This window comes from Onychomys torridus, chromosome 4 (genome assembly GCF_903995425.1).
Source record: "Onychomys torridus chromosome 4, mOncTor1.1, whole genome shotgun sequence".
NCBI classification, from domain to species: domain Eukaryota; kingdom Metazoa; phylum Chordata; class Mammalia; order Rodentia; family Cricetidae; genus Onychomys; species Onychomys torridus.
Window position 1 is genome coordinate 137,005,140 of NC_050446.1, and position 14,510 is coordinate 137,019,649.

At 44.7% G+C, this 14,510-nt stretch overlaps 1 protein-coding gene and 1 long non-coding RNA gene across 2 annotated transcripts in view; one reads left to right on the plus strand and one right to left on the minus strand.

Moving 5' to 3' along the window:
* Gmeb2 (glucocorticoid modulatory element binding protein 2) overlaps nucleotides 1–1,945 on the minus strand; it is a 46,162-nt gene extending 44,217 nt beyond the window's left edge. Inside the window, exon 1 of the mRNA XM_036183919.1 lies at nucleotides 1,812–1,945. The gene's annotated coding sequence lies outside the window, so the exon portion shown is untranslated. The remainder of the gene's footprint in view (nucleotides 1–1,811) is intronic.
* Nucleotides 1,734–4,948, plus strand: LOC118581600. The gene is made up of 3 exons (XR_004944713.1): nucleotides 1,734–2,493; nucleotides 3,045–3,146; nucleotides 4,793–4,948. It is a non-coding gene; the product is annotated as an uncharacterized LOC118581600 (long non-coding RNA).
* The last annotated feature ends 9,562 nt before the right edge of the window (nucleotides 4,949–14,510 follow it).

Consider the following 14,510-nt stretch of genomic DNA (forward strand, 5'->3'; position numbering starts at 1 on the left):
CATTGAGGGGCTGGAGAGATGGCTCAGCGGTTAAGAGCACTGGCTGCTCTCCCAGAGGCCCCGGGTTCAATTCCCAGCACCTACATGGCAGCTGACAACTGTCTGTAACTCCAGTTCCAGAGGATTGGACACCTTCACACAGACATGAATGCAAGCAAAACACCAATGCATATAAAAATAAACATGCCAGACGGCGGCGGTGGTGGCGTACGCCTTTAATCCCAGCACTGTGAAGGCAGAGGCAGGCGGATCTTTGTGAGTTCAAGGCCAGCCTGGTCTACAGAGTGAGTTCCAGGAAAGGAGTAAAGCTACACAAAGAAACCCTGTCTCGAAAAACCAAAAAAAAAAAAAAAAAAAAAAAAATCAAAAATAAATAAGAGATCCTAGATCAGTTCTAGGCTAGTACTATGTTTTTTGTTTGTTGGAGATAGGGTTTCTCTGTATAGCCCTGGCTGTCTTGGTACTGGATCTGTAAACCAAGCTGACCTTAAACTCAAGATCCACCTGCCTCAGCCTCCCAGCTAGAAAGGAAGTAAGGAAGAAGGAAAGGAAAGGGAGGAATGGAGTGAGGGAGCGGACCAGTAAACTTCACCATATGGCAGGCCCAATCCATGTGAGTTTGTCTCCTAGCACTGAAAGGTGAGTCATAAAGAGTCTACATGGTGGTGGTAGTGCACGCCTTTAAACCAGCACTTGGGAGGCAGAGGCAGGCAGTTTGAGGCCAGCTTGGCCTACAAATAGAGTTCCCGCACAGGATGGGCAACACAGAGAAAGCCCATATCCATTCATCTCTCTCTCTCTCTCTCTCTCTCTCTCTCTCTCTCTCTCTCTCTCCTCTCTAAACACACACACACACACACACACACACACACACACACACACACAGACGTATCTGTTCTTTGCATTCTACATAAGTTCAAATGGTATGTACGTATGTGTACTCCAGGATGTTTTCCCAAAAAGTTTTGCATACTTCCTATGAAAAAACAAGCTAAGCAGGCAGTCATACATTTAATTTTAATTTAGTAAGAATAATGTGATTGAAACTGTTGTATTTGAAATGTTTGCAAGAAAGAGAACCGGTTCAGCAAAAAAGTTATCAACTAAATAGTAGCTAAAGATGTACCCAATTATGGCTAAAAATGGGCTAAACTGAAGAGGTTCCCACCGATAAGATTATCCATTCAATTCCTACCGAGGAGTTCTTATTAATATAGTTCCCACTGACCACATAGTTCTACAAATGGGTCTCTAATGCAGTTCCCACCAACAAGTCCACAGTGACATGGTTCCACTGACGATGAGTCCCTTACAATTATGCTCATGGGTCTCTGTGTATTCTGTTCCGAGTCAAGGGACCATCAATAAAGGTCCCATCAAAGAGTCTACACCGGTACGAATTCCCACCCATGGGTCGTTCCCCAGTCTTTCCACCCTCCCTCAGGGACTCGATCCATTTGGCGCCCATCGATGGATCCGACACCACTCCCGCCTACCCCACACCCCACTGTCCCTTTCCGCCTTGGCTTTCACTGACGATCCGACCCTGCCTCTGGCGAAGCCAAGATGGACGCCGGAAGCACAGCCGCCTCCGCGAGCCCTCTCGCCAGGCGCCCGCGCCCGCCCGCCCGCCTGACGCCGCCGCGCCTGACGCCGCCGCCGCCCTCGCGCGCCCGCCGCCCCTCCCCCGACCTCCCCTCCCCCCGCCGTAACGTCCTGACGCTCCGCAGGGACCCCTGACTGGACGGCGGCGCGTGAGCGGCGCGAGAAGCTTCGCCGCGGGGGTGCGCGGGCACGCCGAAGCCGCTTACCTGGGCCCACACCGGCCTGCTCTGGCGCCCGGCTGTGACGGGTGCGGCGGCGGGTGGTGGCGGTGGCGGCTGCAGGCTTCGCTCCTTGTTGGGGATTCGGCGGCGGCGGCGGCGGCGGCGGCGGCGCGGGCGCGCGCTTCCTAGTGACGCAGACACCAAGGCCGCGCACGCACAGGTCGGGCGGGCTTGGAGACTTATTTGGCGCCTGGCGCGGAAGTGAACGGTGTGGTGAGATAGTACCCGAAGGGCCCTGGCGCGCGTGCGTTTGTTCCTTACTTCTGTGCTCGGTGGTTAGGTGTTCCGTGGCTCAAGTCCAGGTTGGCGTTTGCTTTTTAAGCCCGCGTGTCGGCTCCACTAGGGAGCCGCGACCAACACGTCCGTAGAATTCGAGTGCGACCACCGAGTGTGGGCGTTCTTGCCCATTTCGGGCAGAATCGTGCTTTCTTGTTTGAAATTGAAGAGTTTTCGAATTTGCTTTCGCAACGTGCTCATTGCGGAGCGGTGTTTTCTTGCGGTTGACCAACCGGCATTGCAGCGGATAGTCCAAACCGGGACTCGCTATGTAGACCAAGCTGACTTGGAACTCTTAGAGATCTGCCTGCCTTCCGAGTTCTGAGATTAAAAGCGTGTGTCATCTTGCCCAGCCCAGTATTCTAAAGTTTTAAATGAAAGTTAATGAAAGGTAAATGTCTCGGGGTATCTTGAAGCCATAAAAGTTTCGTAGAGTGTCTTGGCTGCCCAAAGAATTGCCTCTTTCATTTTTTATTTTTTCTAACTTGTAGGGAAAGGTATAGTATTTAAGATACCTGGATTTTCCAGAACATAAGAATCCCTCAGCCAACATTTATTATATTTCTTACAGTTGAGAGCCAAAGACAAGCAGTTCTTGTGTGGTTCAAAGGTAACAGCATTATGCCCTAGCAACATGAGCTGTGTTTATCTTGGCCCTGGTGGAGCCTGGGTACCATGTTGGACATTGTGGTCTTGGCAGTAAAACCCTTACTTTCCCAGCCATGGGCCTACTGGCTGAGACAGCCAATTCTAAGCATGGGGCTAGCTCTCCTAAGCTCTCAAAATGTGCTTGGTCACTAGAGTTCAGTCAAAGGTTTCAGGATCCCTGTTCTGCCTGTCCTACAGTCTTCAGAGAATTGAGCTTTCATTATGAAATGAGGAAATCTTCAATGCTGTTTATTTTGGTTATTATGTGATAAACATGCAAGTTTGTCATTGCAGAAATAAATGCTAATGAAGTTAAAGGGTAAGTCTAGAGAAGAGGTGGAATGGAGATCAAAGCCTGCATGAACAGGAATAGCTGATGTCTGCTGCTGCCAGTAGGTAAGTGGAATGAACTGGTGCCCAGTCTGAGCATTTGTTCAGGGAAGCTGAAGAGTGTAGTTAAAGACCACCACCTTAGTTAAAGGTACATGTAAACTCTCCCTGCAGGATATAGCAGATGTAAAAATCAGCTTCTCCCACCTGCTCAGACTCACAGGCTCTGATCACCAAGGCCTCAGATTAGTCCTGCTGTGGGCATCCTTCATCTGAGCAGAGCCCTCCTTGTCTGTGGAGGGAATGAAGGGTGTTATCAGCTGGTATTGACATTTGTCCATGACCCACTCACCCCTTTTGCATGTTGAATCCTAACTCCCTAAGAAGATAGTAGAAAGTAGGGGTTTGAGAGGTGACAGGTGCCATGTCTGAGACAGGAAGCAACCCTCTTCGTGTATTACACCATGCCTTAATCTTGGACTGCCAGCCTCCAGAACTGTGAGTGAGAGCTACGTTCTGTATGCTCTTTTTGTTGCAGTAGCCTCAATGATCTAAGCCAATGTTAAATGAGTTCCCTGCAATTAAGGAAATACTCCCAAAGTGGTAGCCCTTCACAGGGAGTAGAGTAGCTCAAAAAAACCACCTGTCTGTCAGAGCTTGGTCCATGTGAGCACCAACTCATGATATTAGTGTTACATTATGCCCATAGAACAGGAGATTGTGTAGGTTCAAATACTTCATAAGTAAAGGGGAGACAGGACAGTTCCCTGCTAGAGTTCTGATTACTAAATATAATAAGAAATGGGAAAAAAAAAACAAAAACAAACAAACAAAAAAAAAAAAACATTTGTGGCAGACAAAATCCATTGGATAGTTTTGAAAATTAATGAAAGTTTGAGGTAAAACAAGTTCTGCATGATTTCAAGATACCTCCCCTAAAATACTTTCTATTACTACTGTTAAACAGCAACAACAACAAAAAATTACCAAAGCCAAGCCGTAGTGGTGCACGCCTTTAATCCCAGCACTCGGGAGGCAAAGGCAGCTGGATCTCTGAGAGTTCAAGGCCAGCCTGGGCTACAGAATGAGTTCCAGGAAAGGCTCCAAAGCTACACAGAGAAACCCTGTCTCAACAAACAAACAAATTACCAGTCAGTCAGAGTCCTGGAAAAGCTTGTTCTGCTGAGCCAGGAGACAGTCTGGGAACAGCAGGAAGGACCCGGAGAGTGAATGAGATCAAGATTAGGAAGTTCGTACCTAACTCCAGTAAAGACCTAAAGTTTATTAGACATTACGTTGCGTTTGATTTCAGGCTCATTGGTGTATTCTTGGTAAAGGTTGTTCATGCAGCATGTCCCAGCCCTAGACCATGATTTTTAACCTCACCTGGTCATGGCTTTACACTATCCCTGCTTGTTCAAATGAGTCATATATGATGGTCCTGGACAGAGTTCCAGGACAGCCAGGTCTACACAAAGAAACACTCTCTCAAAAAACAACAACAACAAAAACAAGAAACAACAACAAAAAAAAAAACCACGTCAAATTTAGTGCTTTAAAAGTACAACTTTTAGGTCAGATGTATTATACACCTATATTTCCAGCACTTCCAGACAGAAGATGCAGGATTGAGAGTTAAGTGACAATTTGAGTTACATGACAAGACCCAGAACAAACAAGTAACATGATTTTGTTCTCTTACTCCTCTGAAGGCCAGAATTGAAGCCCAATCCAAGTTCAGTGAGCTGAAGCCCATGTGCTCCAGGACTGGTGCCTTCTAGAGGAAGCGAAGGGGAGCCCTTCATCTTTAAGGCCAGCTCTCCTGTCTCCCTTACCTACTTTTTTTGTTTTTGCTTTTTTTTTTTTTAAATTAAATTTAATTTTATTTTAGTTTGGTTTTTCGAGACAGGGCTTCTCTGGGTAGCTTTGTGCTTTTCCTGGAGCTCACTTGGTAGCACAGGCTGTCCTCAAACTCACAGAGATCTGCCTGGCTCTGCTTCCCGAGTGCTGGGATTAAAGGCATGCACCACCACCGCCTGGCTTTTGCTTTCTTTTTTTGAGATAGGGTTTTACTGTGTAGCCCTGGCTGTCCTGGAACTCGCTCTGTAGACCAGGCTGCTCTTGAACACACAGAAATCTGCCTGCTTCTGCCTCCTGAGTGCTGGGATTAAAGGTGTGAGCCACCACTGCCCTTCTCTCTGCTCTCTTACCTACTTTTAAAGACCCTTGTGAGTATATTGGGCCTATCTAGATAAAGCCTAAGACCCACACACACACACTTAAAGACAGTGACCTGTGTAGCCAGCCTGGACTACAGATTGAGTTCCAGGACAGCTAGAACTGTTAAACTGGGGAGTGGGGTAGGGGGTGGGGGTGGACATGGATGACACATGGGACAGTGATCTGGTGCCTTGGTTGGTTTTATGTCAACTTAACATAGCTAGAGTCATTTGAGAAGAGGGACTCTCAATTGAAGAAAAAAAAAAAAAGATTTGCCTGCAGACAAGCCCATAGTGCATTGACTTGATTAATGATTGAGATGGATCCTTCCCGTGGGGTAGAAGTGGGGCTAGTAGTAGTCCTAGTTGCCTAAGAAAATAGGCTGGCCAGGCAGCGGTGGCGCACGCCTTTAATCCCAACACTCAGGAGGCAGAGGCGGGCAGATTCCTGCGAGTTTGAGGCCAGCCTGGTCTACAGAGCAAGATCCATGACAGAATCACTGTCTCGAAAAAAATAAAATAATAATAATAATACATAAATAAAAAGAGAAGAAAGAATATAGGCTGAACAAGCCAGTAAGCAGCGTTTCTTTGTGACTCTGCTTCAGGTCTTGTCTTGAGCTTCTGCTCTGACCCCCCTCAGTGATGGGACTGTGATCTGAGAGTTGAAAAGTGAAATAAACCCTTTCATCCTCAAATTGCTTTTGGCCATAGTGTTTATCACAGCAGTAGAAACCCTAACTAAGACACCTAGCAACCTTCTTGCCATCTACTTCAATTCCTCTTTGTACATAACCAAACATATTCCTATATTCCATGGATGAAAACATGGACCTCTTGTAGGGTGATAATTCTGCCTTCCCAAAACTTATAAACCATAAAAGGAAAGATAGTAATTTTTTTTTTTTTTTTCAAGACAGGGTTTCTCTGTGTAAAAGTCCTGGCTGTCCTGGATCTCTTCTGTAGACCAGGCTGGCCTCGGACTCACAGTGACTCGCTTGCCTCTACCTCCTGAGTGCTGGGATTAAAGGCGTGTGTCACCATGCCCAGCTCAATAAAATACTTTTTAGAAGTGAATTATAGGAATGAGTGAAGTGATCTTAAAACAATGTCTGCTCCTTCGTGAGTTGTCCCTCACAGAGCTGCTTCCACTCTTGACTGGCTTCTGGATTCTGAAGAAACACTGCACCTAGTGGTTGAAATGTTAGCTGCTAAACAGTCTTTCTTTAAACTTAACAAAATTCAACACATCTGGTGAGCTTTAGAATGTATAGAAATGTGTGATCTAATGCTTTCAGAAAAGTATTGTGTTTGTCTAAAGACACTAGCCTCAGGAAATGTAGTTTAGGTCTACTATGATATTCTAGCCAAAGTAATAAAAAGAAGAAAGTGGGGCGTGGGGAGACACACTGTATGAAGAAGACCCTGCTCAGAATATAGCCTTTCTGCCCAGTGTCCAATTGTACTTCCTTTCCTTCCCTGTAATAGCTCCTCCATCCACTTAAGTTCTTCAGGGTGATCTTTTAAGGGATGATGATAACACCCCCTTCATCTCAGGATGCCAGCCTTTGGATGATTCCCTTCCTACTAATCTCTCTTCCTGAATATTTTGGCTTTTAAATGGCAAACAGTTCCAGTAACAGTCCATTGAAGGAAACAACCATTTCTGTGGTTCTGTTGCCAAGAATGTCTAACCCTGATCCATCTTTGAGAAAACATCAGACAAACTCATACTGATAAAATCAGCAATATAACTGACTGATGCTCTTTAAAAATATACAAGGTCATAAAGGACTAAATCAGGTGTGACAGTTGTGTAGCTTGGTCTGTGCGGTTCCTAGCAGTGGGATCAGGACCTGTCCCTGGATCTTGAACTAGCTTTTGGGAACCCAATCTACAAGCTAGGTTGCCTTACCTGACCTTGATGCAGAAGGAGGAGCTTGGTCCTGCCTCAACTTGATGTGCCTTGCTGTGTTGATTCCTATGGGAGGCCTACCCCTTTCTGAATGGAGATGGAGGAGGGCATGGGTAGAAGACAGGTGGGGAGAGGGAACTGGGGGGGGGGGGCACCTGTGGTTAATATGTAAAATACATGGAAAAAAACAGAATGAGGAACTATCACAAATGGGGGGGGGGGGGGGTTTAGAGACCCAAAACCAAAAATATTAAGAGATTCTTGTAGTCAAGTAGTGGTGGCACACGCCTTTAATCCCAGCACTCAGGAGGCAGAGGCAGGTGGATCTCTGAGTTTGAGGCCAGCCTGGTCTACAGAGCTAGTTCTAGGACAGCCAGAGAAACACTGTCTCGAAAAAAATGAAAAATAAAAAATTAGGGGTTGAGGATTTAGCTCAGTGGTAGAGTGCTTGCCTAGCAAGCACAAGGCCCTGGGTTCAGTCCTCAGTTCTGGAAAATAAAAATTTTTTAAAAAAAAGAAAAAATTTAAAAAAGAGATTCTTGCAATATTGGTGAAAATGCTAGTAAAAATCGCATAAGGTCTTTGGTTTGGTTGATAGTGTGCCAGTTACAATTTCTGGCATCAATAGCTGGACTGTGGTTATGTTAAGATACTTGCATTGGGGGAGCTGGGTAAATGATATGTGGAACTACTATCATTTTTACAACTGTTATATATATTTTGGCTTACAACAAAAAGTTCCAAGTTTTTTTTTTTTTTGGTGCCTCTGTTTGTGCACATACAAATACTAGGGACTGGACCCACCGCCTCAGTACATATTGAACATTTACTTGATCTACCACCAGACTACATCTAGGTCACCAAAAACATATTCAATGAACACCAGAGCCAGTTATTCGGATTTTAGGTAAATAAGATGGTAGGAGTACATGAGGATCAACAAGACATAGCTGGGGAGAGGTACAGAAGAAGGAAAGTCTGCGGTTATAAAAAGAAAGTGAAGAGTTAGATGTTATTCAAAAAAAGCCTTGGAGAATATAAGCAATGTGGGATGAAAACAGAAACCCAATTTAAAATCCAAGTCTTGGCCAGCGGTGGTGACGCATGCCTTTAATCCCAGCACTTGGGAGGCAGAAGCAGGTGGATCTCTGAGTTCCAGGCCAGCCTGGTCTCCAAAGTGAGTTCCAGGAAAGGCACAAAGCTACACAGAGAAACCCTGTCTCAAAAAACCAAAAAAATGAATGAATAAAAGAACTACATTTCCCACAGTTAATGGGGTTGGGGATTTAGCTCAGTGGTAGAGCCCTGGGTTCAATCCTCGGCTCCACAAAAAAAAAAAAAAAAAAAAAAGATTCAGAGAGACTCAAAACATGTTCAACTTCATGAAGTTGAGACAATTCATAGCAATTTAAAAAGTCAGGCATTCTAAAAATAAAATCCAAAGATACATAAATCTGACACATACTAAATCCATTTTCCATAATTATTATTTTCTGTAAGAGAGAGAGCTTTGTATGTACAGTAAAAACAATGCAATGTGTAACATATAGTAGTCTCAAATAACCAAAGTGTTTCAGGCAGGATTCATTGCTGTTTTGTGTGACTTGATGGCACACAACTGCAAAGTGTTCATGTTGTATGTTCAGAATGAAGGCTACAAGCAAAATCTCAGGATATAATGAGAGTATTGCCAGAAACAATTTGAATTCATTAGGCCTTTTAGTTTGAATTAATTTTGGTCATTACACATTCAGAAACCTGTTGCTGTTGCCAAAAAATTTGTGATCCCCACATTCTGTTATTCTACCAAAAATGTTCACTACTCACAGTTTAAGAAGCTGTATATTAAACAATGATAAAATCATCATGATTTAATTGTTTCTGGAAATGCCTTTTTAGACACCCCAGAGGTGTGTTTTATTGATCTCCTAGGTGTCTAATCAAGTTGATGGTAAGATTAACTGTCATGAGCTGTCATGTGTATGTGAGAGAGTGAGTGCTTATGCACACTCTCGCCAATGGAGTATGAATATCCATGCGGTCCAGGGTCAAACTGGGGTGGTCAGGCTTGGCAGGAAGTACCTTTACTGGCTGAGCCATCTCCCCAGCCCCCGTAATCAGGTTCTATTCACTAGCTACAAATTCTTTCAGAGAACTGAGCAAAGTTCATTACTACAGGGCTGGCAGTAGAGTGGTAAATAATATGGTAAAGTACTTACCTAGGTGAGAGACCCTAGGTTCTATCCCCAATATGGGCTGAGGGGTCCTTTAAGGTTTGGGGCTATAATCCTGGCATGTGGGAGGTTAGGCAGGAGGATCATAAGTTTGAGACCAGTTTTGGCTACATAAGAGTTTAAGACCGGCTTGGACTACACAGTAGGAAAACCCTGTCTCAAAGTGGGAAGGAAAGAGGACTGCTAAGATGGATCCTCCATTAAAACGCCTGCTGCTAAGCCTGAGGATCAGAGTTTGATCCTCATGACCTACATTATGGAAAGAGGAAACTAACTCCTGCAACTTGTCCTCTTACCTCCCCATTTGTGATGTGATGTGCTCTTGTACACACACACAATAAATAAATGTAACAAAAATATTAAGGGTGAGAAAACAAAAAGGACTAGGGAGATGGTTCAGTAGATAAAAGCACTTGTGTCACAATACATACCTGATGACAAATCCTTGGAACCCACATAAAAAGACAGAGGTACATAAAGATGGGAGGTGGAGACAGGAGAATCCTCAGAAATTTGTAGGCCGCTGGCTTGGAGTATGTATTGCAATGGCAAACAACAGAAGAGATTCTGACTCAAAAAAAAGTTCAAAATAAGTGCTAGAAGTTGTCCTTTGACTTTTGACCCCTATGTGTGTACCTGTTCACCTACACTCAGAAACACACACATATTTTTTAAATTAACAAAATTTAATTGTTGGGGTAAAATAGCACACATATAATATGCACTCAATTTTTTCTGAGTACTTGAATGTTCTAAGCTTATATTCAATATAGTTTTGTCATTTTTAATGCATTTATCTCTTATTTGTATGTGTATCTGTATGTGCTTGTGTAAATTATGTGCCCTATGTGTGTGCAGAATCTACAGAGCAGAAGAAAACATCAAATCCTGTGGAACAGGAGTTACAGACAGTTGTCAGCTGCCATGTGGGTGCTGGGAATTGAACCCTGGTCCTCTGGAAAAGCAGCCAGTGCTCTTAACCACTGAGCCATCTCTACTTCCCCTCAGCCTTATTGTGACTTTATCCTATATGAAAGTGATTTTATGGAGTTAGAATTTTCAATTTTTTGTTTCATTTCATTTTCTACAGTGCTGGGGATTAAACCCAAGGCCTCATGCATGCTAAGCACATACTCCACCACCAAGCTGTACCCTTAGCCCCTGTGCTCCAGGCTAGTGAGATGTGATATGACATACTCTCACATCCTTGGACAGCTTGTTATGTATTACATGGTTCTGAACACCTACTGTGTTGCCAGCAGTGTGATGGTTAATCGTGCTTATCACCTTGATTCGATCTGAAATCAGCGGAAAGACAAGCCTCTGGGTACACCTGTTAGGTATTATCTAAATTAGATTAACCTCTGGGCATGGCTGTGAGGGATTTTCTCTTTTAAAAAATATTTTTCTATTGCTGGGCAGTGGTGGCACATGCCTTTAATCCCAGCACCCAGGAGGCAGAGGTAGGTGGATCTCTTAAGTTGGAGGCCAGCACGGTCTATAGAGGGAATTCCAGGACAGCCAGGGCTACACAGAGAAACCCTGTCTCAGAAAGAAATTTTTTTAAATTATGTGTAGGTGTGTGTCTTCATGTGGGTTATGTGTATGTGAGTGCAGGTGCCCACAGAAGCCAGTGGTGTCAAAGGATCTGGAGTTAAAGACAGTTGTGAACTGCTTGACCTGTGGGTGCTTAGAACTAAGCATTTGTCCTCTGAAAGAGCAGCGGCAAGTGTTCTTAACTACTGAGCCATTCTAGCCCAAGGGATTTTCATTACATTAGCTGAAGTGGGAGACCCACTTTGACTGTAGGTAGCACCTTCTAGCACCAGGCACAGAACAAGAGCTAAGGGGTTAGGGTTAGGGTTTTTGTTTTTGTTTTCTACTTGTTTGCTTTTTTGTCTAGTCGGTGAGTTCATCTTCCCTGTTCACAAGTTCACTTACATTGTTGCTGCTGTTGTCATTGCTGCTGACATCTGAACCCAGCTTCTTCAGCCTTTCATCCTGAGCTGAAGACCAATGGTTCTCCAAGAATCTTCTGGGACTTCAACACCACATTGGGACTACTGAGGCCCCTAGCTGAGTAGATGGAGCAGCTAACAGTTCTCTCTTTCTCCATTGTTAGGGCAGCCATTGTTGAATTACCTAAACCATATCCTGTATGTCAATCTAATAAATCCCCCTTTCTATATCCATCCTATTGGTTCTGTTTTTCTATATATACTCAATAAATTAAGACCTCCAGTACTTTGTTTTTATTTATTTGTGTGTGGTTGTGTGATATGTATCAGAGGACAACTTTATGGAAACAGTTCTTTCACTTTTTCATGTGTGGCAAATACCCTTATCCATTGAGAGATCTGTTTTGTTTTTCAAGACAGTTTCTCTGTGTAAGAGTCCTGGTTGTTCTGGAACTTGATTTGTAGACCAGGCTGGTCTTGAAGTCAGAGATCTGCCTGCCTCTGTCTCCCAGAGTGCTGGGATTAAAGACATGTCCCACCACACCTGGCCCATTGAGACATCTTGATGATGCCCAACACTTTATTATAAGATAGATTCTGGCTTTTTCTGTTTCCTCTCTGCTCCCCGCTCCCCTCCCCCGCCAGGCCTGGCTCCTCCCTCCTATCCCCTCTTCTTTCTAATAAAGCCCTTTATAACTCTGGTAGTCATGGCCGTGGCTCATGACTTTTCCGCCGATAACCAGCACCGTTTACCCATCATTTGGTGCCATGAACTCAGATAGGAAATTCTGCACACTCAGCATCAAGGGGCTGGAATGTCAGAAGCCCGGTGACTGCCAGATCCGCTTTTTCATTTTCCCAGCTGCTGGACCTGCACACCACGCCTGCCGCTGCCACCACTGCTTCATCTCCACACATTTGATTGCATCCTGTCAGACACAAAAGTGGCCAGGGGGCCAAGCCAAGAGGGATGGACGGCTCCAGGGCAGCAGGACAGCCTAACCCACCATCCCAGGATGCCTGTCTGCTTCAGAAGCTCCCTTCCCTATCCCCCACAAGAGCCAACTGAAGCTCACCAAGGCAGCTGGAAGCAGTTTTTCTGGAAGAAACAACGCCCTATTCCTGTTCACTCACTTTTTTTTTTAATAATAAGCAAAAGCCTGGAATATTAGGATTCTGTACATGCTCAGCATGGGGCCTGGCATCTTGTGTCTTACATCATCAGTGAATGCTGCATGGTTACAAAATCCCTGCCTAAAAAGCAGGACACAGACTCCCACCCTCTCTGTTTCCTCTCTGCTCTTTGCTCTGCTCCCCACTTCCCTTCCCTACCAGGCCTGGCTCCTCCTTCCTATCCCCTCTTTTTTCTAATAAAGCTCTTTATAAGTTCTGTGTGACTGTCCAACTCTCAGCTAGGGTGTCTTCAGCATATAAGGATGGCTATTGTATTAGTTACTTTTCTCAATGCTGAAGAAATGCCCGACAAAAGCAACAAAAGGAAGGGAGGGTTTACTCTGGCTCACAGTTTGAAGGTACAGTCCATCATCATAGTGGAGAAGCCATGTGGCAGGTCACACTGCATCTAGAGTCAGGGAGTAGAGAATGATGGATATTGATGTTTGTAGTGGGTAGCCATCCTAGCCTTGGCCTGGAAGTTCCAACCCCCATTGAGGCTTCTGTAATGGTCACGCCCACAAGGCGGGGCTGAGGGAGGAAGCTGAAGACCCAGGATCTGAATGAGAGGGATCTCTTGGTTCCGGGACCCTGGACACTGGAGGTAGACCGAGCAGAGTTCTCCAGAGAACACCGCCAGACTGCGACATAACCTTTCCCAGACCCTGCAACCTATCTCTTCATTTGTAAGTTACCCCACAAAATAAATCTCCCTTTTAACTACATGGAGTGGCCTTAATAATTTCACCAACAGATGTTCAGTTTTCTTTCTCCTTTTTATTCAGTCCAGGACCCCAACTCATAGAATGGTGCTGCCCATAATTGGGGGTATTGGTATTTCCCAATTCAGTTAACTCAATCTAGAAACCTTGTTTTCTAGGCATTTCTAGTTCCTGTTGATAACCAGTGTTAACCAGCACAGTTGGGATAAACTGTGTCATTCATAATTTAGGCACATTAGATGCATTTTCAAGCCAGTAGTGGGCACATGCCTAAAATCCCAACACCCAGGAAACAGAGGCAAGGAAGATCAGAAATTCCAGGCCTGCCTGGACTACACAGTGAGACCCTGTCTCAACAAAACATAGCAAACAAACAGAAAGATGGCCTGAGTTTGATCCCTGGGACCCACATGGTGAAAGGAGAGGACTGATTCCCTCTCTAACAGCCCAGACCTTAGCACAACTGACTCCATGATGGAAGTACCATCCAGGCCATACAACTCAACACATAGACAGCACCATCTGCCAAAACAAAAACAAAGACCTAATCCATCAAAATCCATCACTGGGAAAGTTCCTAAATGTACTAACCTTGCTTCTGTGCTTTTGTAGTTCTGTTTCTGGCTAGCCATTCTTGTTAACTGGATTATGTCAACCTAATATATCATTTTTTTGTGCTTGAAAACTCACCTTGAGAAAAGCTTGGGGCTACACTGGGATCCCAAACACCCAGTGTAGTTACTGACCAGCTAATAAAAGCTTTCTATTGGCTTCAACCCATGTCCAAGAAGTCTTCTCCCATGAATACCCTACAACACCTCAAGTTGTCCTTTGACAATCTGTACTGTTTCCCCCTCCCCCCACTGCCCACACAGTTCTAGAAGCTGAGAAATACATAGCAAGGTACCAGCTGCATTCGCTAAGATTGTATTTTTTAGATTTATTCTATTTTATTTTGTTTGTGGGAGTGTTTTGCCTACATGAATATGTGTGCACCATGTGTGTGCCTGGTGCCCATGGAAGTCAGAAGGGGGAATTCAATCCCTAGAAACTAGAGTTACAGATGGTTGTGAGCCATCAGTGAGTGCTGGGAATCGAATCTGGGTCTGCAATAACAAGTGCTCTTAAATGCTGTGCCATCTCTCCAGCCCTGAGACTGTATTCTTATGTTGTAGAAAAACAGGAGAGGTTCAAGCCCTGTTCATGGCA